The 20,716-nt window shown below is 35.5% G+C and overlaps 1 protein-coding gene across 1 annotated transcript in view; it reads left to right on the top strand.

Annotated features, from left to right (window-relative positions):
• FOXP2 (forkhead box P2) overlaps positions 1-20,716 on the top strand; it is an 849,049-nt gene that overhangs the window by 354,835 nt on the left and 473,498 nt on the right. Inside the window, exon 2 of the mRNA XM_053926724.2 lies at positions 19,672-19,765. The gene's annotated coding sequence lies outside the window, so the exon portion shown is untranslated. The remainder of the gene's footprint in view (positions 1-19,671; positions 19,766-20,716) is intronic.

Consider the following 20,716-nt stretch of genomic DNA (forward strand, 5'->3'; position numbering starts at 1 on the left):
CTTTTTATTTTGATGAAGACCAATTTGTTTATTCTTTCCTTTGTGTCCCTTGCTCTATGGGACACATCGGTGAAAATATTGCTGCATGGAATACCTGAGATTTTCCTGCCTATCTTCTCCTCTAGGACTTTTATGGTGTCATGACTGATATTTAAACCTTTTATCCACATTAAAGTTATTTTTGTATATGGGGTAAGTTGGTAATCGAGTTTCATTTCTTTGCATGTATGTGTCCAGATCTCCCAACACCATATGTTGAAGAGGTTATTTTTACCATATTTTATGCTTTTGCCCACTGTGTTGAATATTAATCGACCATAGAGACTTGGGATTACACCTGGGATCTCTCTCTAATCTGTTCTACTGGTCTATGTGTCAGTTCTTATGATGATACCAGGCTGTGTTGATTATAGTGGCCTTGTAATACAGTTTGATATAGGCATTGTGATCCCTCCTACTGTGTTCTTCTTTCTCAAAATTGTTGCAGCTATTCATGGTCATTTATGGTTCCATACAAGTTTTTGAAATGTTTTTTCTATATCTGTGAAATATGTTATTGGTATATTAATAGGAAGTGCACTGAACCTATAAATAGCTATGGGTAGTATGGACATTTTGATAATGTTATTTCTTCCAATTCTGCTTTCATTTCTGTGTCTTCCTTAATTTCTTCCTTCAGGATTGCACAGTTTTCTGAGTACAGATATTTTACCACCTTGGTTAGGTTTATTCCTAGGTACTTTATTTTTCTTGTTGCTTTATCAAATGGGATTTTTTTCCTGATTTCTGTTCTGATGTTTCATTACTGGTATACAAAGATGCCTTTGATTTCTGAATATTGACTATGTATCCCACTTTTTTGTGAAATTCACTTATTAGGTTGAGTAGTTTTGGGTGGAGTCTGTAGGATTTTCTTTGTACACTATCACGTCATGTGCAAACAGTGACAGTTTTGCTTCCTCCTTTCCAATTTGGATGCCTTTTATTTCTTTTTCTTGACTGATTGCTGTGGATAAGACTTCCAGTACTATGTTGAATAGAAGTGGTGAAAGCAGACAACCTTGGCTTTTTCCTGATCTTAGTGAGAAAGCTTTTAGTGTTTGCCCATTGAATATGATGTTGGCTGCAGGTCTCTCATATATGGCCTTTATTATGATGAGGAATGCTCCGTCTATTCCCACTTTGGTGAGTGTTTTTATCATAAATGTGTGCTGTACCTTATCAAATGTTTTTCCACATCTATTGATATGATCATGTGGGTTTTTGACTTTCCTTTTGTTTATGAGATGTATTACATTTGTTGATTTGCAAATATTGTACCATCCTTGCATCCCTGGTATGAATCCCACTCGATCATGGTATATAGTCTTTGTAATGTATTGCTGGATGCAGTTTGCCAATATTTCATTGACGATTTTAGTATCTGTGTTTGTCAGTGATATTGGCCTGTGGTTTTCTTTCTTTGTTGTGTCTTTATCTGGTTTTGGGATTAGGATGATGCTGGCTTCATAAAAAGAGTTTAGGAGTTTTCCCTATTCTTGGATTTTTGGAAAAGTCTGTGAAAGATAGAGGTTAGCTCTTCCTTCAGTGTTTTGTAAAATTCTCCTGTGAAATCATCTGGTTCAGGACTTTTGTGTGCTGGGAATTTTTTTGATGACTGCTTCCATTTCTTAAGCTGTTATTCATATGTTCAGGCTTTGTGCTTGTTCTTCATTCAGTTTTGGAAGATTAACTTTTTCTAGAAATGTATCCACCTCACCTAGGTTTTCAACTTTCATGGCATATATCACATCATACTAATTTCTTATAATCCTTTGTATTTCTGAGATGTCAGTTGTAATTTCTCCTCTTTCATTTCTGATTGTGCTTATTTGTGTCCTCTCTCTTTTTTTCTTGATGAGTCTGCTTACAGGCTTGTAGATTTTATCTTTTCAAAGAAGCAGCTCCTGTATTTATTGGTCCTTAGAATTTTTACGTTAGTCTCAATGATGTTTAATTCTGCTGTGATCTTCGTTATGTCCTTCCTTCTACTTGCTCTGACTGTCTTTGTTGTTGTTCCTCCAGTTCTTGTAAATGTAGGATTAGGTTGTTTATTTGAAATGTTTCCATCTTTTTTTAGGTACGAGTGCATCACTATGAACTTCCCTGTCAAAATTGCCTTTACCGTGTCTCATAACTTTTGGACTGCTGTGAATTCATTATCATTTGTTTCCAGAAACTTTTTGATTTCTTCCTTGATCTCATAATTAACCCATTCATTGTTTATTAATAGCATGCTATTCAATCTCCATGAATTTGAGTGTTTTCCTTCAGGTTGGTTCTAGTTTCAGGCACTTGGGGTCAGAGAAGATGCTTTCTATGATTTCAATTTTCTTGAATTTTTGAGACTTGTTTTGTGTCCTATCATGTGGTTTATCTTTGAAAATGTTCCATGTGCATTTTAAAAGAATGTGTATTTTTGCTTCTTTGGATGATATGTTCTTCAAATACAGTTAAGTCCTTTTGATCTAGGGCATTGTTTAATGCCACAATATCTTTGTTGATATTTTGTTTGGAAGATCTATCCATTTCTGACAGTTGGGTGTTAAAATCCCCTACTGTAATTGTGTTTCTGTCAATACCTTTCTTGAAGCCGTACAAAATTTTTGTTATATGTTTGGGTGCTCCTATGTTTGGTGCATATATGTTTATAATGTTTATATTATTTGATGAATTCTTTCCTTGAGTATTATGAATGTCTTTTTGAGTCTCTTTTTATAGCCTGAGTTTTCAAGTCTATTTTGTCTGATAGGAGTATTGCTACCCTGCCTTTTTTCCCCCCTGTCCTTTTGCTTGGAATATTTTTTTTCTAGCCCTCCACTTTCAGTCTTTTTAGGTCTTTTGTTCTGAGGTGGATCTCTTGTAGGAATCACATGTGTGGATCATGATTTCTTGTCCATTCAGCTACTCTATATCTTTTTATTGGGGCATTTAATCCAATTACATATAAAGTTATTAATGATAGGTACTTATTTATTGCCATTTTCTTCCTTCTTACCTGTGTTCCTCTCTCTCTCTCTCATTATTTTTCTTCCTTTTCTTAAAGCAGTCCCTTTAGCATTTCTTGCAGTGCTAGTTTGATGGAATTGTTTTCTTTTTTTTTCTTTTTTTAAATATCTTTTTTTCATTGTTATTCCATTACAACTGTCTGCTTTTTCTCCCCATCCCTGCACCCCAGCCTAACTAATCCCATTACCCTCCCCCACCTCTACTCTCCCCCTTGATTTTGTCCTTGTGTCCTTTATAGTAGCTGCTGTAAACGCATCTCCCCACTATCCCCTCCCCACTCTCCTCTGGCTATTGTTACATTGTTCTTAATTTCAATGTCTCTGGTTATATTTTGTTTGCTTTTTTCTTTTGTTGATTAAGTTCCAGTTAAAGGTGAGATCATATGGTATTTGTCCCTCACCGTCTGGCTTATTTCACTTAGCATAATGCTCTCCAGTTCCATCCATGCTGTTGCAAAAGGTATAAGCTCCTTCTTTCTCTCTGCTGCGTAGAATTCCACTGTGTAAATGTACTCTTTTGCTGATGGGCACTAAGTACTGGGTTGCTTCCAGTACTTAGCTATTGTAAATTGTGCTGCTCTGAACATTGGGTTGGATAGGATCTTTCTGACTGGTGTTTCAGGGTTCTTAGGGTATAATCCCAGCAGTGGAATTGCTGGGTCAAAGGGCAGTTCCACTTTTAGTTTTCTGAGGAAATTCCATACTGTTTTCCACATAACCCGCACCAGTCTGCATTCCCAGCAACAATGTACTAAGTTTCCCTTTTCTCCGCATCCTCTTCAACATTTGTTTGTGGATTTGTTTATGTTGGCCACTCTGACTGGTGTGAGATGGTACCTCATTGTGGTTTTAATTTGCATCTCTCTGATGGCTAGTGATGCTGAGCATCTTTTCATATGTCTCTGGGCCCTCTGTATGTTTTCCTTGGAGAAGTGTCTGTTCAAGTCCTTTGCCCATTTTTTAAATTGTGTTGTTTGTCTTCTTGGAGTGAAGTCATGTAAGTTCTTTATATATTTTGGAGATCAGGACCTTGCCTGAGGTATCATTAGCAGATATGTTTTCCCATACTGTTGTTTCTCTTTTTATTTCAATGCTGTTTTCTTTAGCCATGCAGAAGCTTTTTTTTTTTTTTTTTTTTTTTGATGAGGTCCCATTTGTTTATTCTTTCCTTTATATCCCTTGCTTTAGGGGACATTTCTGAGAGGATGTTGCTGCCTGGAATGTCTGAGATCTTCCTGCCAATGTTTTCCTGTAGGACTTTTATTGTGTTACGACTTATATTTAAGTCTTTTATCCACCTTGAATTTATTTTTGTGTAGGGTATAAGTTGGTGATCGAGATTCATTTTTTTTTTTTTTTTTGCACGTAGCTGTCCCTATCTCCTAACACCATCTATTGAAGAGGCTGTTTTTGTTCCATTTTATGCTTCTGCCTCCTTTGTCAAATATTAATTGACCATAAAGACTTGAGCCTATCTCTGGGCTCTCTGTTCTCTTCCATTGGTCTAGGTGCCTGTTTTTATGCCAGTACCAGGCTGTTTTGATGACAGTGGCCTTGTAATACAGTTTGATATCAGGTATTGTGATCTCTCCTGCTTTGTTCTTCTTTCTCAAAATTGCTGCAGCTATTCAGGGTCATTTATGATTCCATATGAATTTCTGAAATGTTTGTTCTCTATCTGTGAAATATGTCATGGGTACTCTGATAGGGATTGCATTGAATGTATAAATTACTTTGGGTAGTATGGCCATTTTGATGATGTTAATTCTTCCAATCCATGAACATGGTGCATGCTTCCATTTGTTTGTGTCTTCCTTAATTTCTTTCTTCAGTGTTGTGTAGTTTTCTGAGTACAGGTCTTTTACCTCGTTGGTTAGGTTGATTCCTAGGTAATTTATTTTTCTTGGTGCTATATCAAATGGGATATTTTCCTCTGATTTCTGTTTCTGCATTTTCATTGTTGGTGTACAGGAATGCCTTTGATTTCTGAGTATTGACTTTGTATCCAGCTGTATTGCCAAATTCATTTATTAGGTCGAGTAGTTTTCTGGTGGAGTCTATAGGATTTTGCCTGTGCACTATCATGTCATCTGCAAATACTGACAGTTTCATTTTCTCCTTTCCAATTTGGATGCCTTTTATTCCTTTTTCTTGTCTGATTGCTGTGGCTAGGACTTCCAATACTATGTTGAATAGGAGTGGTGAGAGAGGGCATCCTTGTCTAGTTCCTGATCTTAGTGGGAAAGCTCTAAGTTTTTGTCCATTGAGTGTGATGTTGGCTGTAGGTCTCTCATACATGGCCTTTATTATGTTGAGGAATGCCCCCTCTATTACACTTTGTTGAGGGTTTTTATTATAAATGGGTGCCGTATCTTATCAAATGCTTTTTCTGCATCTATTGATATGATCAAGTGTTTTTTGTCTTTGCTGTTGTTTCTGTAGTGTGTTTATTGATTTGTGAATATTGTACCATCCTTCAATCCCTGGGATGAATCCCACTTGATCATGGTGTATGATGTTTTTAATGTATTGATGGATGCAGTTTGCCAATATTCTGTTGAGGATGTTAGCATCTATGTTCATCAACGATATTGGCCTGTAATTTTCTTTGTTATGTCTTTATCAGGTTTTGGGATTAGGATGATGTTTGTTTCGTAAAATGAGTTGTGAGTCTTCCATCTTTTTGATTGTTTTGAAATAATCTGTGGACGATGGGTGTTACCTCCCCTTTAAATACTCTGTAGAATTCTCCTGTGTAACCGTCTGGTCCAAGGCTTTTGTGTGTTGGAAGCTTTTTGCTTACTGTTTCAATTTCAGCAGGTGTCACTGGTCTGTTCAGGCTTTCTGCTTCTTCTTCATTGAGTTTTGGAAGATTATATTTTTCCAGAAATTTGTCCATTTCGTCTAGGTTTTCAAAATTTTTGGCATACAGTTCTTTGTAGTAATTTCTTACAATCTTTTGTATTTCTGTGGTATCAGTTGTAGTCTGTCCTCTTTCATTTCTGATTGTGTTTATTTGGATCCTCTCTCTTTTTATCTTGATGATTCTGCTTAAGGGCTTGTCGATTTTGTTTATCTTTCCAAAGAATCACCTCCTGGATTTGCTGATCCTTACAATTTTGCTTTTAGTCTCTATGTCATTTAATTCTGCTCTGATCTGGGTTATTTCCTTCCTTCTACTTGCTCTGGGTTTGTTTTGTTGTTGTTCCTCAAGTTCTTGTAGATGTATGGTTAGGTTGTTTATTTGAAATGTTTCTATTCTTTTTAGGTAGGCCTGTATCTCTATGAACTTCCCTCTCACACTGCCTTTGCTGTGTCCCATAGGTTTTGGATTGTTGTGAGTTTATTTTTGTTTGTTTCCAGAAACTCTTTGATTTCTTCCCTAATATCATTTTTCACCCATTCATTGTTTAATAGCATGCTATTCAATCTCCATGTTTTTGAGTGTTTTGGGTTTTTTCCTTGAGATTTGTTTCTCGTTTCAGTCCCTTGTTGTCAGAGAAAATGCTTGAGATGATTCCAATTTTGTTGAAGTTGTTGAGGCTTGTTTTGTGTCCTATCATGTGGTTTATCTTTGAAAATGTTCCATGCGGAGATGTTTTCTTTCAGTCTTCTTTTGTGTGGTACACTCTTTATTTTGTTTTCCATTTCATTCGAGAGCCTTGCTGGTTTGCATACTCTTGGTTGCAGACCTTTGCTTTTCACTATTTGGAATATTTCTTGCCATATCCTCTTTCTTGTAGTGTTTCTGTTAAAAAATCAGCTGCTACCTTATTGGGCTCTTCTTGTATGTTACTTCTTGTTTTTCTCTTGCTGATTTTAAGATTCTTTGTCTCTAAAACTTGACATTTTAATTATGATTTTCTTGGCGTAGGCCTCTTTGGGTGTATCTTCTGGGACCCTCTGTGCTATCTCAAGTTGTTTGGGTTTTACCCTCTCCAGGTTTGGGATGTTTTCTGTCACTATTTTTTCATACTGGGTTTCTATCCTTTGTTCCTTTTCTCCTTGTGGAATTCCTGTGATTTGAATATTGTTGTTTTGCTTGTCTTGCAATCCCCTTAAGCTATATTCATATTTTTTTAGTATTTCTGCCTGTAGCTGTCCTATCTGTGTGTTTCTTTTCTACCTTGTCTCCCAGCTCAGTAATTCAGTCCTCTGCTTCATCCAGCCTGCTTGTAATTCCTTCTAGTGTATTTTTAATTTCAGATTTTGTACTCTTTATTTCTTCCTGGTTATTGCTTATAGTTTCTATTTTTTTCCATACTGTTGTAGTCCCACTCAATTCCTTGTAGTTGTCAGTGATTTCCTTGAATATCCTTACCACCATTCTTTAGAATTCTATATCTGATAGTTTGCTTTCCCCCATTTCATTTAACTCTTTTACTGGGGAGTCTTCCATTCTTTCAATTAGATGTTCTTTAGTTGACTCTTTTTGTTTGTTTCTGCAATTCCTGATGTTCTGCTTCTCTAGCTGTCTTTTTAAGGTGAACTTCTGTGGTAGGAGTTTTGTGTGACTCAGTGGTGTGGTTTCTTTCATCTCCTCGTTTGGATGCTCTAGGGTTGCCCTTTTTTCAATTTGTGTGGCTCTCTTGTTGTACTTGGTTTTTATCTGTTGATGGCTACTTTGTTGTTAGGTTCTGCCCTCTTGCAGGTGTACTGGTATTCAGAGCTCCCACTTTGTCTTGTATGTGATAAGGGCCAGGGCAAAGATGAAATGGAGTAAGACAGCATGAGAGTATTCTATGAGATTTAACATCCTAGCAAGTAGAGAACACATAGGAGGTACTTTGGAGAAGTACAGCAACAATCATGATATTTCAGACAAGTAGCTACTTGTCATAAAAGGTTAAAAAAGGTAAGACTCTTATTAGAAGAGAAAAAGAATGTGAGCTGACTATAGAAAGCAGAGCACAAATGCAAGGTTAGATGGTGAGATATAGTGAGAGTAAGGTATGGAAAGTTGGTATAGTGTGTAAGATAATAAAGTTAACCACAGCAGTCATAAATCTCAGGAAGGTAGTGAAAACCAGAGAAAGGTGCTGTGTGGGACTTGGAATAATAACAATAATATGATGAGAAACATATAATCTGAATAAAATGAATAAAAAGTAGAAGACCAAGAGTACTGTGTTTTTGGAATACTAGTGAAGTGAAAGAAGAAAAATTAGAATGCAATATGAAAGGGAGAATAACGAAAACCAAACAATGAAATGAAACAAACAAATAAACAAAACAAAAGAAACCAAAATGGAAAGAAGAGAAAAAAATAAAATAAACAAAAATAAAAATAACAAAAAATGCAAGTCTGAAGGCTAGGAAAATGAAATTTGTCTCATGTTGGTGTTAGCCCTCTGACTTCTTTCTGGAAGTCAGATCAGTCTTTGGTCTTCTCACAGCTCCAGGTCTTTTTGTCTTACACTTGAAAAAAAAAAATGCCTCCTGGTGACTTTAAACCTGCCAAGCAATTTTGCTGGTTTTCCCAGATGCTGCAGGCAGAGGTTGGCTGGGGTCTGTCTCTTTTCCTGTCCTGTGGTTCTGTGAGGATGGGTAATCAGTCTGGGCTAATTTTCACAGGTGTCCAGTTTCCATTCCACATCTTCAGAGCATTGTGCATCCCACACTGTGCACTGTGCATATGCACCAAGCTGGCACCTATCATCCACCTCCTTATGCAACCGTTTCATTAGTCTGTGAGGTACGCTGAGTGGAAGTAAATCGCACCCCTCCTTCTCACTCCTTGTTGGCCTGGTGCACAAAGTCCCTTTACTGAATTAAGTCTCTCTGGGTGCTCCTACCTCTCTGAGGCCCTGCTGCCCCCCCTTTTAAGTATGTTTTATTGATTATGCTACTACAGCTTTCCCAAGGTTTTCCCCTTTATCCCCCCTCTGCCATGCACTCCCCAACCCTCCAGCTTCACCCCTCCTTAGTTCATGTCCATGGGTTGTACATATAAGTTCTTTGACTTCTCTATTTCCTATACCATTCTTAACCTCACCCCATCTATTTTATGCCTACCTATCATGCTTCTTATTACCTGTACCTTTCCCCTGCATTCTTCACCTACCCCGCCCCAGTGAAAACCTTCCATATGATCTCCATTTTTTTGATTCTGTTACTGTTCTGGTTTTGTGCTTAGTTTGTGTGTGTATGTGTGCTTAGGTCCAGTTGTTGATAGTTGTGAGTTTGTTGTCATTTTACTGTTTATAGTTTTTGATTTTTTATTTATTGGATACGTACTTTAACATTTCATATAATGGGGGCTTGATAATGATGAACTCTTTAACTTGACCTTATCTGGGAAGCACTGGATCTGCCCTTCCATTTTAAATGATAGTTTTGCTGGGTAGAGTAATCTCGGATGTAGGTCCCTGCCTTTCATGACTTTAAATACTTCTTTGTAGCCCTGTCTTGCCTGTAGGGTTTCTTTTGAGAAATCAGCTGATAGTCTTATGGGCACTCCTTTGTAAGTAACTTTCTTTTTTCCTCTTGGTGCTTTTAAGATTCTTTATCTTTAATCTTGGGTAACTTAATGATGATGTGCCTTGGTGTGTTCCTCCTTGAGTCCAATATCTTTGGGACTCAAGAAGTTTCTTGGGCTTCTGGACTTCCTGAAAGTCTATTTCCTTCACCAGATTGGGGGAGTTTTCCTTTATTATTTTTTCAAATAAGTTTTCAACTTCTTGCTCTTGTTATTCTCCTTCTGGCACCCCTATAATTCTGATGTTAGCTTAAAGTTGTCCAGAGTTTCCTAAGCTCCCCCTCATTTTTATGCTTTTTTTGTTTTTCATTGTTTTCCAGTTGGGTGTTTCTTTCTTTCTTTTGTTACAAATCATTGATTTCAGTCCCAGTTTCCTTCCATTCACTGCTGGTTTCCTGTATATTTTTCTATATTTCACTTGTGTAGCCTTCATTTCTTCCTTCATTTTGCAACTGAGTTCAATCAGTTCTGTGAGCATCCCGGTTACCAGTGTTTTGAACTCTGCATCAGGTAAGTTTCCTGTCTCCTCGTCGCTTAGCTCTTTTTCTGGAGTTTTGATATGTTCTTTCATTTGGGCCATATTTCTTTGTCTCAGTGGACCTGTTATGTTGTAAGGGGGTGGGGTCCTAGGTACTTGCCAAGGCAAGTCAATCAACCCTCTTTGCTGGGTTGTGGTGGTGTCTGTGGGGGCGGGGTCAGAGAGGGAACAATGCAGCTTACTTGCCCTTCTCTAGCCCCACTTTCCAAGGAACTTGCTCATGTGAAACTGAGAGTTTCTCCCACTGTGGCAAAACCCACAGTAGTTTACAGTTAGCTTTGAGTCTTTAGTTTCCTGCTCAGCGAGCTCTACCTTTCACACATGGTCCGCTGCCTTGCCAGGAGTCCTCTCAGCCAGCCCTACTTTGCCTGTGTGGTCTGCTGCCTTGCAGCACGTCCTCTCTTCCCAGCTCTGCCCCTCCTACCAGTGTGGATGAATGTTTCTTTAACTTCTTGGCTGTTGGAGTTCCATGCAGTTTGATTTTCTGTCACTTCTGGTTGTTTATTGTTTTTAGATTGGTTGTTATCCTTCTTTTGGTTGTGTGAGGAAGCAAAACATTTCTACCTACACCTCCATCTTCACTGGATATTCCCTGTTGCCCCGCTTTGATCAATCCCTAAGGTGCCCTGAGTGGGTGCAAATCATGACCCCGCTTCATTGGCCTGGCTGCTGCACACAAGCAGTCCTTGCACAGCATCTGAGAGTCTTTTTTGAGCAAATTTCCCTTGTTTGAGGCAGGCTGTTCCTAACAAGTGCCCAGCTTTCCACACAGACCACCTCTCTGACCATTCCAGAGACTCTCTAGGTCACAGCCAGTTGTAGCCCATCTCTTCTCCCATGTCCAGGTATTCCCAGGCTCCCCAATTTCTCTGGTACTGTCCTAGCCAGTGACTATTGTCCTAGCTGGGGTATACTGCCAGCTGCGTGTCTCTTACTGCATCTTTATCTCCCCAGCAACTTTAAGTATTCAGGTCTTCCTGGTGCAGGTCTGTAAACTCACTGTTCTAGGAGGGGAGAGAGCTGCCAAGTCACAATCACTGACCTGGCTCTCCTTCAAAGCTACTTTGCTAGTTGTGGTCTCTGGAGTGGGGCCCAGGGACCCTCCCATTGGCTCCAAAATCTCCTTACTGTCTGTTTTTAAATATCTTCTGCAACCTTTGGCTTCCAAAGTTCATATCAGGTGGAATTCTGTTGGCTGTTCACTCTGTTCCTCAGAAGATCAGCAAGGTTTCCCAGTTGGGTTCTCTAGCAAGTGGGTTCACCTCCCCACTACCTTACCAACATCTTCCTAGTCTATCCTGTGTTGTATTTTTTGAATTCCCCCTAAGCACATGCCTCAGTAAAATAAAATTAAAATCAGCTTCAGTGTGTGTTGAGCTTGTTTTCAGTCTCTTACCTATGTTATAAAAGTTTTGAATTTTGGATCAGAATGTATACTATAATTTTATTGCCTAAAGTGCTTCCTTTCTCTCTCTAATTTTTAATATTTTACTCATAATAATGGTGTCAAGAGTACTGTGTGATTTTTCTCTTTCACAACCTATTGCAAACAGTAAACACTATATTATTTTGGAAATTTATTATTCAGTTTGATACCCATTGCAGCATGTATTTACATGTTTATGATTTATATGACTTTAAAAATTCTAATACAAATAATTGGTAATTATTTCAATAGTTCTAATAAGCTTGAAAAAATTTTGCAATATATGTCTACTTGAGCCTTTTTTCTAACTTCAAATGTTACCATAATTATTTACCTCCAGTAGTTTGTTTTTAAGAATTAGAGAAAAATTTAAGTGTATGCAAAAGTCTTCAGCATTTAGGATATAAGAATATTTTTGATTACTTCATGAGAAATATAGAAGGGCATTTAGTTGTGATTCTGATAGGCGTGTCATTTTCTCCACCTGCCTCATAAGTTATTAGTTTTTCATGGCAAATTGCTATTATAGTTGGTATCACCTCAGGCTTTCTTTTGCTTACACAATATCACATTTTAATTTATAACCTATTGTTAGCTTCATGGAATATCATTAATTGAAAAAGAATATTTAGTGTATATGTAATCTGTCGTTTAGCAGTCAACAGGGAGGGTATCATATCTTTGTGTGTCCAGCAAACAGCAAATTTTGTACTTAGTAGGTATTTACTCTAACTGCAGTGATTGAAGATGAAAAAAGTCTTTTATAGAATTGGAAATTTTAACTATTGTTGTTCAATAGGCATAAAAGTTATTTTCTGTAACATGAGTAAGTTCTAGAGATGCAGTACAATGTTATGCTTATAGGTAACAATACTGTATGGTGCACTTAAACATTAATTGAGGTTAGGACTCATGTTGTGTTCTTATCACAATAAAATATAAATAAATGGGATTTGATTTTAAAGTATTTTTACATATTTGTATAAATATTTTAATTCATTTTTACAGAGCTCCACCAGGCTGTGCTTACTTTTGCTCTGAGAGAAGTCCAAGTGCAGAATCTTATAAGTAACCATTTTAGCATTTCCCTCTACTTTTAATGACTACCTATACACTTTCTATCTTACCAATATTATTTGTATGCTTGTTGATTTAATTATGATATTTACATTCTCTAACTGAAACAATAAAATATATTTTAATTCAAAGCTAGAGGCAAATACATTAATATAAAAAGTGACTAAAATTATCCTACATCAAATAAATATATTTGGAACTGTGCTCATAGTGTCAGTAAACTTAACTTTCATTGTGGCTTCAACTGTTTTCTTTTTTGAAAAATTATTTTATTGTTGTTCAAGTACCAGTTGTTTTCTAGGTGAACTTTTAACTCAGTTCAATTCCTATGCCTGCATCTCTTTAACGGTTTGATAGCGATTAGGCAGAGTCTGAAATGTCATCTGCTCCACCTTAGATCCAAATGGTGTTAACTGGTGGATGGGTCAACCAAACAAGAATCAATCTTGCATAGAGACTATTATGTAGAGATAATGCTAATGACTTATCCATTATGGCTAAAAGATATTGCATATGTTTTTATTGGTAATTAAAGTACTACTTCTTAGCAATTCCAAAGATGTATTTTTAATTTTTACCTCACACTCTTTAAAGATGGAAAAAGGTAAGCTGAGAAGAAAACTCATGGAAAAAATCTCATGTAGATTAACTATAAATAGTATTTATATGTATATGTTTATATGTGCTTTATAGCTTTGCATTACATGCAATAGTCACCACAGTATGGCCTTAGTATTAACACCAAAACTACAAATGCTACTTTATTAAGATATAGATTAAATCAGTATTTTTAATCTTTCAAAACAAAATTCTGATTTAAATACATTTCAATATATATGTTCGCAATTAATGTTATTTTCATTTCCAAAATAAAAATAATATTGTGTCATACTAAATCAAGGCATTAGAACAAAACACTCCTTTGTTTTTATATTTTACGTCTTGAAAAACCACTGAATTTTATTTTGAACCAATGTTACCTAAGGACAATATCTCTGTCCTGGTTGCATCCACTGTCTGTTGTATTTAGAACTTTATTTTTAAATTCCCTCACCTCTTTTGGAGTTCCATGTTAATTAGTCAATAGATTAATACATCCATTCAACAAATAGTTATTGAAGGCCCACTAAGTTCCAGGTAGTAGTTTAGGTTTATTGGACTAAAAAGTGAATAAAACAGACAAACATCACTGCTCTTATGTAGTTCATATGCTTTAACCTGAGTTGGGATGCTATTTCTAGTGAGCACTCTGTAGTTCTGTTGGCAGTTTCACAGCATTTACCTTTTGCAGAACCAACTTAAGAAATCTTAGTTGTTACCTTTCTTGATACTGGCAACATCTATACAACTGATAATGATTGTGATGTTCCTCTCATGTAAATGACTGATTTAAAAAATATCTAATGCAAAAACTGATTCCTTTGTAAATTGGAATATAATAACCTCATATAGCATATGGACCATCTGTCCTCCAGGAGGGAAAAAAAAAAAAACCCTTACACCTCAAAAGCCTCTGATTGTTTCTTATACTGCTAGTATATATCTCCATTACCCGAAAACTGGAATTAAACTTACGACTTTGTTGCTTTACTGGGGTTGGGTTGTTTGTTTTCCATTCACTTAAATGTTAATTATACTATCAGCCTTTGGAACCAATGGACAATTATTTACTTTCTCTTATTTGGCTCTAATCAGTTAGCTTGTTTAGAAACAATAAAATAATTCTTACTTTTCACCATTCTCCAAGAAGACCTATGTTATATAATATGAAAATAATTTTTAAAATGTTTGTGTGAGTTTTACATTTAAACATCAGTTACACATTATAACCTATATAACAAATGTATTTTATTTACTTCTAATTTTTAGTATATTCCTTCAAATCTTGAAATTGACCAATGATTTTTAATTATGCTATTTTGCAGTAGAATTGAATAGACACCTGTTTTACATATGATTTATATGATATATTTTCTCTTTTGGTTTAAAAAACAATTGCATTTTGGTTTTTTTTTTAAGACACATCTTCAGTTTTGCTAATTAAAAGACAGTTGTATAGGCCTGGCCTGGTGGTTCAGTTGGATGGAGCATTGTCCCATACACCGAAATGTTGTGGTTTGGATTCTTGGTCAGGGCACATACCTAGGCTGTGGGTTTGATACCTGGTCAAAGCACATCCAGGAGGCAACCAATTGATGTTTCTCTTTTACATCAATCTCTCTCTCTCTCTCTTCCTCCTTCCTTCTCTCCCTCCCTCCTTACTTCTCTGTCTAAAATCAATAAACATACCCTTAGGATTTTTAAAAAGGCAATAGGATAGAATATATTAACAAAAAGACCCAAGTATCATATTAGAAAACTAAATCTCTTTCTTGAGTATCGAGAAGTTCCTAGAAATACATACATACATACATACATACATATATACATACAACAAAACTAAAGCACATAACAATTGTTCATTTTTTCAAATACAGTTCCTGAAAGAAGACAGTTCAAACTCTTTGGGAATGTCAATTATGCTTTTGTCTACTACCCTATTAAACCTTAAATAAATTTGTAATCCAATTTAAAAGGCTAGAAGAAATTAGAAAGGGAGTGCTTTTATAAATGTGACCTGCATAGGATCCCTTTAACTAGGAAGTCTTTGACTATCTTGGCTTATATTGGGTGCTACCCACATGTATAAACACTTAACTATGTTGCTCAGAACAGCCCCTTCTGACCTGCAAGGTTTCTTTTGAGAAATCAACTGATGTCCTAATGGGAATGCTTTTGTAGGTAACTGTCTCCTATTCTTTTGCTGCTTTTAAGATTCTCTCTTCATCTTTAATCTTGGGAAATGTAATTATGATGTGCCTTGGTGTGTTCCTCATTGGGTCCAATGTCTTTGGGGCTCTCTGAGCTTCCTGGACTTCCTGCAAGTATATTTCCTTTGCCAGCTTGGGGAAGTTCTCCTTCATTATATTTTCAAAAAAGTTTTCAATTTCTTGGTCTTCCTCTTCTCCTTCTGACATCCTTTTGATTCAGATGTTGGAATGTTTAAAAATGTCCTGGAGGTTCCTAAGTCTCTCCTCATTTTTTTTGAATTCCTGTTCCTCATTCTGTTCTGGTTGAATGTTTCTTTCTTTGTTCTGCTCAAAACCATTGATTTGAGACCCAGTTTCCTTCTTGTCACTGTTGGTTCCCTGTACATTTTCCTTTATTTCACTTTTCATAGCATTCATTTTTTCTTCTAATTTATGACAATATTCAACCAATTCAGTGGACATCCTAATTACCAGTGTTTTGAACTATGCATCTGATAGGTTGGCTATCTCTTCATTGCTTAGTTGTATTTTTTCTGGAGCTTTGATCTGTTTTTTCATTTGGACCTTTTTTTTTTTTTTTTTTTTTTTTTTTTTGTCTTGTGGTGCCTGTTATGTAGTAAGGGGTGGAGCCTTAGGTGTTCACCAGGGTGGGGCAACCCTCTCTGCTGCATTGTGACACTATAGGTCGGGGAGGGATCTGAACAGTGCTCAGTTGCTCTGCTCTTTGCCAGTTTTCAGTCACTTCCACTGTTACCTACAATCATATTGGGTCCTTCTGGTGCTGATTCCCAGGTGGGTCAGTTTGTGTACATTCTAGGACCCTGTGGATCTCTCCAAGGAACTCTCCTGTGAGGCTGGGAGTTTTCCCGCTGCTGCCTCAAGCCCCACAGGTGTTTTCAGTCAGAGGTTTTGAGGCTATATTTCCCTGCACTGGAACCCTGGGTTACGTGGGCTATCTTGCTCCCCACCTGTTCCTCCTGGTTTATCTGCACCCAAATGTGGCACTGCCCAGTCTGCAAGACACCACCTTGCCTGCCCCAGTCCTCCAGCCACTGCCATGCGAGAGTCCTCTCTACCTGGCTGCATGTCTCTGCTCCTCCTACTGGTCTGGATGAATGTTTCTTCTTTAACTTCTTGGTTGTCAGACTTCCATACAGTTTGGTTTTTTGTCAGTTCTGGTTGTTTTGTTTTTAAATTTGTTGTTGTACTTCTTTTGGTTGTGCAAGGAGGCACAGTGTGACTACCTATGCCTCCATCTTGACCAGAAGTGAATTTTGTATTGTAATTTTAAATTTGACTTTTATTCTTGGACAACCGTGTGGTGAATGTTTGGGTGAGGAGGCTTAAGGGGACTAAATGGCAATGGAAAAATATACAATAAAGATTATATATAAAAAAAAAAGAAATCCACACTCAGAGTTTAAAAAATCAAATGAAACAAATCTTATTATAATGAAAAATAGCCTTGCACCTTGCCACACCTAATCCAAGTACCCAGAGGCAACAAACTTTGTCATTTACATCCATAATTTTAAATGACGTGCTTATTGTTATTCTTTGATTTATTAATTTTTAAGTAATTTTGTCCTAATTTTGAGTAATAAAAATGGGAGCCATGCAAATGAAAACATGAAATAAAATCTAAGCTAATATATACTACACCAGTGTTCTGCACAGGTTGTCTTGGGTCCATAAAGAACAGGTAGAAATATTAGGTCTTCCAAATTGCTTTTAAGAATAACTGTATAGTTTAAGCTTCTATTAGTAATGAACAAAATAATGCTCACTCATCTTTCTGTATTCTTGCCAACACTGGGTACAATTCAGCATTCAAATTTGTGCTATTCTGATGACATAAAGTGGTATCTCATTGGGTTCTTTTTTTTTTACATAATTTTAGATTTATTAGTAAAGGCTTATAATTACAAAGGATGGCCAGGCTAGACCTGATCGAATGTCCTCTTTCTCTGGGAAAGGTGAGATGCAGCAGTATGCAAACTTACTCCACTGTGTCTTCTTTGTGATTCTTTTTTTTAAATTCTTGTCCTCATTGGGTTCTTTATTTGCATCTTCCTGACTATCTCTGATTTTGAGTATTTTAAGCTATAATAGCTATTCTGGCTTCTCCTACTGAGAAACTGTCTTTTCAGGTTTTTTGCTCACTTTAACATTGATTTCCTCTGAGTATATATTCTAATATTGATTCCTCGTTTGTTTTAGGTGTTTCTTTAGTCTGTCTGTGAAATTTATCTACAGTTACCCTCACTGAAAAATTCTCATTTAATTTAGCCTAGTTCACAAACTTTATGCTGTATTATTCATACTTTTAAAGTGTTATTTCAGAATTTTTAAATTTTTTTCACCTATTTTTTAATTAGCTTTGAAAAAATAACTTTCACATTTAAAATTCTTTAATCTCATTGGAATTAAATTTGTATAAGGAGCTAGATTTATTTGTTTTCATATTCTGATACTATTTTTCTTCCTCCATAAAAAAGTCTAAATGCTAACATTTTCTTTTACTTCCTGATGTTATCCTTATTATAAAAAATCTCTCCTTTAATGTTGGTTTATTTCTGAACTGTACTGTGTCTGCACTTGCATCCTAATATTTGGCAAAGTCAATTTCTTCTTTCTGCTGTATAGTTTTTGAATTTTAATTTCACATTAATAGACCTTTTATAGCATGTACTTTTAAAATTAGATTTGTAGACTATATTTTAAACATATATAATTTGTAAATTGATTTAGGAAAATGATATCATAAATATGGAAAAAGAAAATAAGACATTTTGAATTAGGAAATAATGTAGACTGCTGCATTTTAATAAGATAGCTGTTTATTTGGTGTCATATAACAAGCAGGATATAATTATGGACAAAGTTCAACATAAAGAAAATCAAGAATGGAGCCTGCTTATATGCAAAATTTTATTTGTTAAATGTAGGACTTAGGTATTTATGAATATGTTGCTGTGATTCCTGAAAACATCCAAAAAGTCTTTCTAAATCATGTTTTATAAAAAAGAGATATATGACAACAGAGATCATAGATAAAGAATGGTAGAATGCAAAATAGTTTGAATTACCTTAAATTCTGTGAGCTTGAGTTACTTTAATACTTATGATAAAATGATGGTTTAAAGTTACACTTTGTGGGATACTCCAAGGTATCTGGGGAAGTAATAGTGATGAGACTGAGTATTTGGGTTTCAGATTCAACCAGAATGCTTTATCTGTATCTGTTTAAATAGGTGAACTATCACTAATATTTTATTGGAGGACATGATTTTTAGCCAAAAGTGTTTAGAAACTATTTAAATAAAATTAGTGAAATGTCCAAATGCTAAACAAAGATGGGATATAGTGTCATTGATCTCTTTTAAATTAAACACAGTATTTCTTCCCACTGCAGATCCAGATTTAGTCTCCATACTGCTTTCCATGTGGTCACTAACAATCAATCAGTGTTTGTGTGTGAGTCAAAACCGATTTACTAGCTATACACTACTAACTCATAGTTTTATTGGAACTTCAAAATACTTATTTTAGCTTAAGAAAAGTATGCACTGAATCTTTCAGATTAAAGAAGAAAGAAGCTGGAAAAGAGAGTGGTTAAACAAGAAATAGATCTGGAAAATACAAATCCAAATAAGTATTAAGATAATAATGCTTACATTGTAAGGAAAAAATGCTTACTACTAATTTGTTAATTGTGTATAAGCCTAATTGTGTACAACACTAATTAAGTATGTGTTAAAGAGGCAATTGAAATCAGTCATGTTTTATGAGAAACTTGAGACATAAATAACTTGAGATATTTTATTACATACATTCTAAATTTATATAAATTTATTGGGGTGAGATTGGTTAATGAGATCAAATAGGTTTCAAGTGTACATGTCTATGATTCATGATCTATATATTGCATTGTGTGCCCATCACCCAAAGTCAAATATCATCTTCAGTCACCATGTATTTAAAATTTAATCACCTAAAGTTTAAACCTTAAAAATAAATGTAAAAGTAGGAAATAAAATCTTCACCTCTTAGAAATGCAACTTGTGCTGTCTCTGTGGTCCTTGTTTTGCACCAAACAATAGATTTAACATGCTCCAAATTAAAATGTAGAAAAGCATTTCATACATGCCTAGAGATTCACAAAGCAATGAATGCATTAACAATTATCTTATTTGAGGTTGAATATGTTTTATGTTCTATGAAGTCATTGAAATGATTATAATATAAATTAAAAGTTAATTTTCTAATCAGTAACACTTATTTATCTCTATTAGCAGGGCTACTCTAATGTGATGCTGGGATTGGATCTATCTATGACTCCATATCAAGGTTGACCTGAAAGGCTTGTGGAAGATCTGTAAGAAATAGGTAAGTGGCCTTTTGTTGATAATTCTCCTTTGTTCAGAATGCTGATTTCTGTTTTCTAAATGTCTTTTTTAAAACCCAAAGGTCTAAAAAAGTTTTCAGTGAACCATAGAGACATGTCAAGTATGACAACAGAAATATTTACCACTGTCTCTTCTCTGGCTTCCCATTTCACTCCTTGTTGTGCTCTATCTTCCTATTAAACTTACTCTTACTCTTCTTTTTGAAAATTAGCATAAGTTTACACATAATGTGAATTTGGTTTTGAAATGTTGAAATTGCTTTGCAAGAAAAGCACTTGGAGTATTTTCTGTTATCATTATTCTGGCCTTTTATTCTGATGCACTTAGTACTATTTTATTAAGATTGAATTTACAGTGAGGTTTTGAGGACATCTAAAAGTGTCAGAAAAGAAAGAGTAAAAGTGTAAAATTTTTCTTGAAAGTTTGATATTTATGAATATTTTGATATCCAGCAAGCCAGCTTTTAGAAAGCTTTTTTTTTCTTTTTTAATTAAATTTATTGGGGTGGCAGTGATTAATAAGATTATATAGATTTCAAGTGTACAATTCTATGATGCATGATTTGTATCTTGTATTGTGCGCCCATCAACCAAAGCCAATGTCACAATATATTTGACCTCATTTATCCTTTACTATTCCCTTCGCCCCACCCTTTTATCTGATAACTACCATACTGTGTCTGTGTCTATGAGTTCTTGTTTGTTTTTTAACCTTGTACTTCTTTAAATCTAATGGTAGTTTTTCTTGGTAACTATGTCAATATAGAGAACTTTAAATCTATCATTTGGTCCAAAGCAAGGACCATGAAGACAGCATGCATCATTAAACTATGGTATAAATCAAGCAGTATGCCATAAGTGGCTAAGTCTGTAATAGTATAATTACAAAAAGAAAACAAAAGAAATGTTGTAGAAGACTTTATATCATTTCT

This window comes from Desmodus rotundus, chromosome 6, assembly GCF_022682495.2.
Source record: "Desmodus rotundus isolate HL8 chromosome 6, HLdesRot8A.1, whole genome shotgun sequence".
Lineage (NCBI taxonomy): Eukaryota > Metazoa > Chordata > Mammalia > Chiroptera > Phyllostomidae > Desmodus > Desmodus rotundus.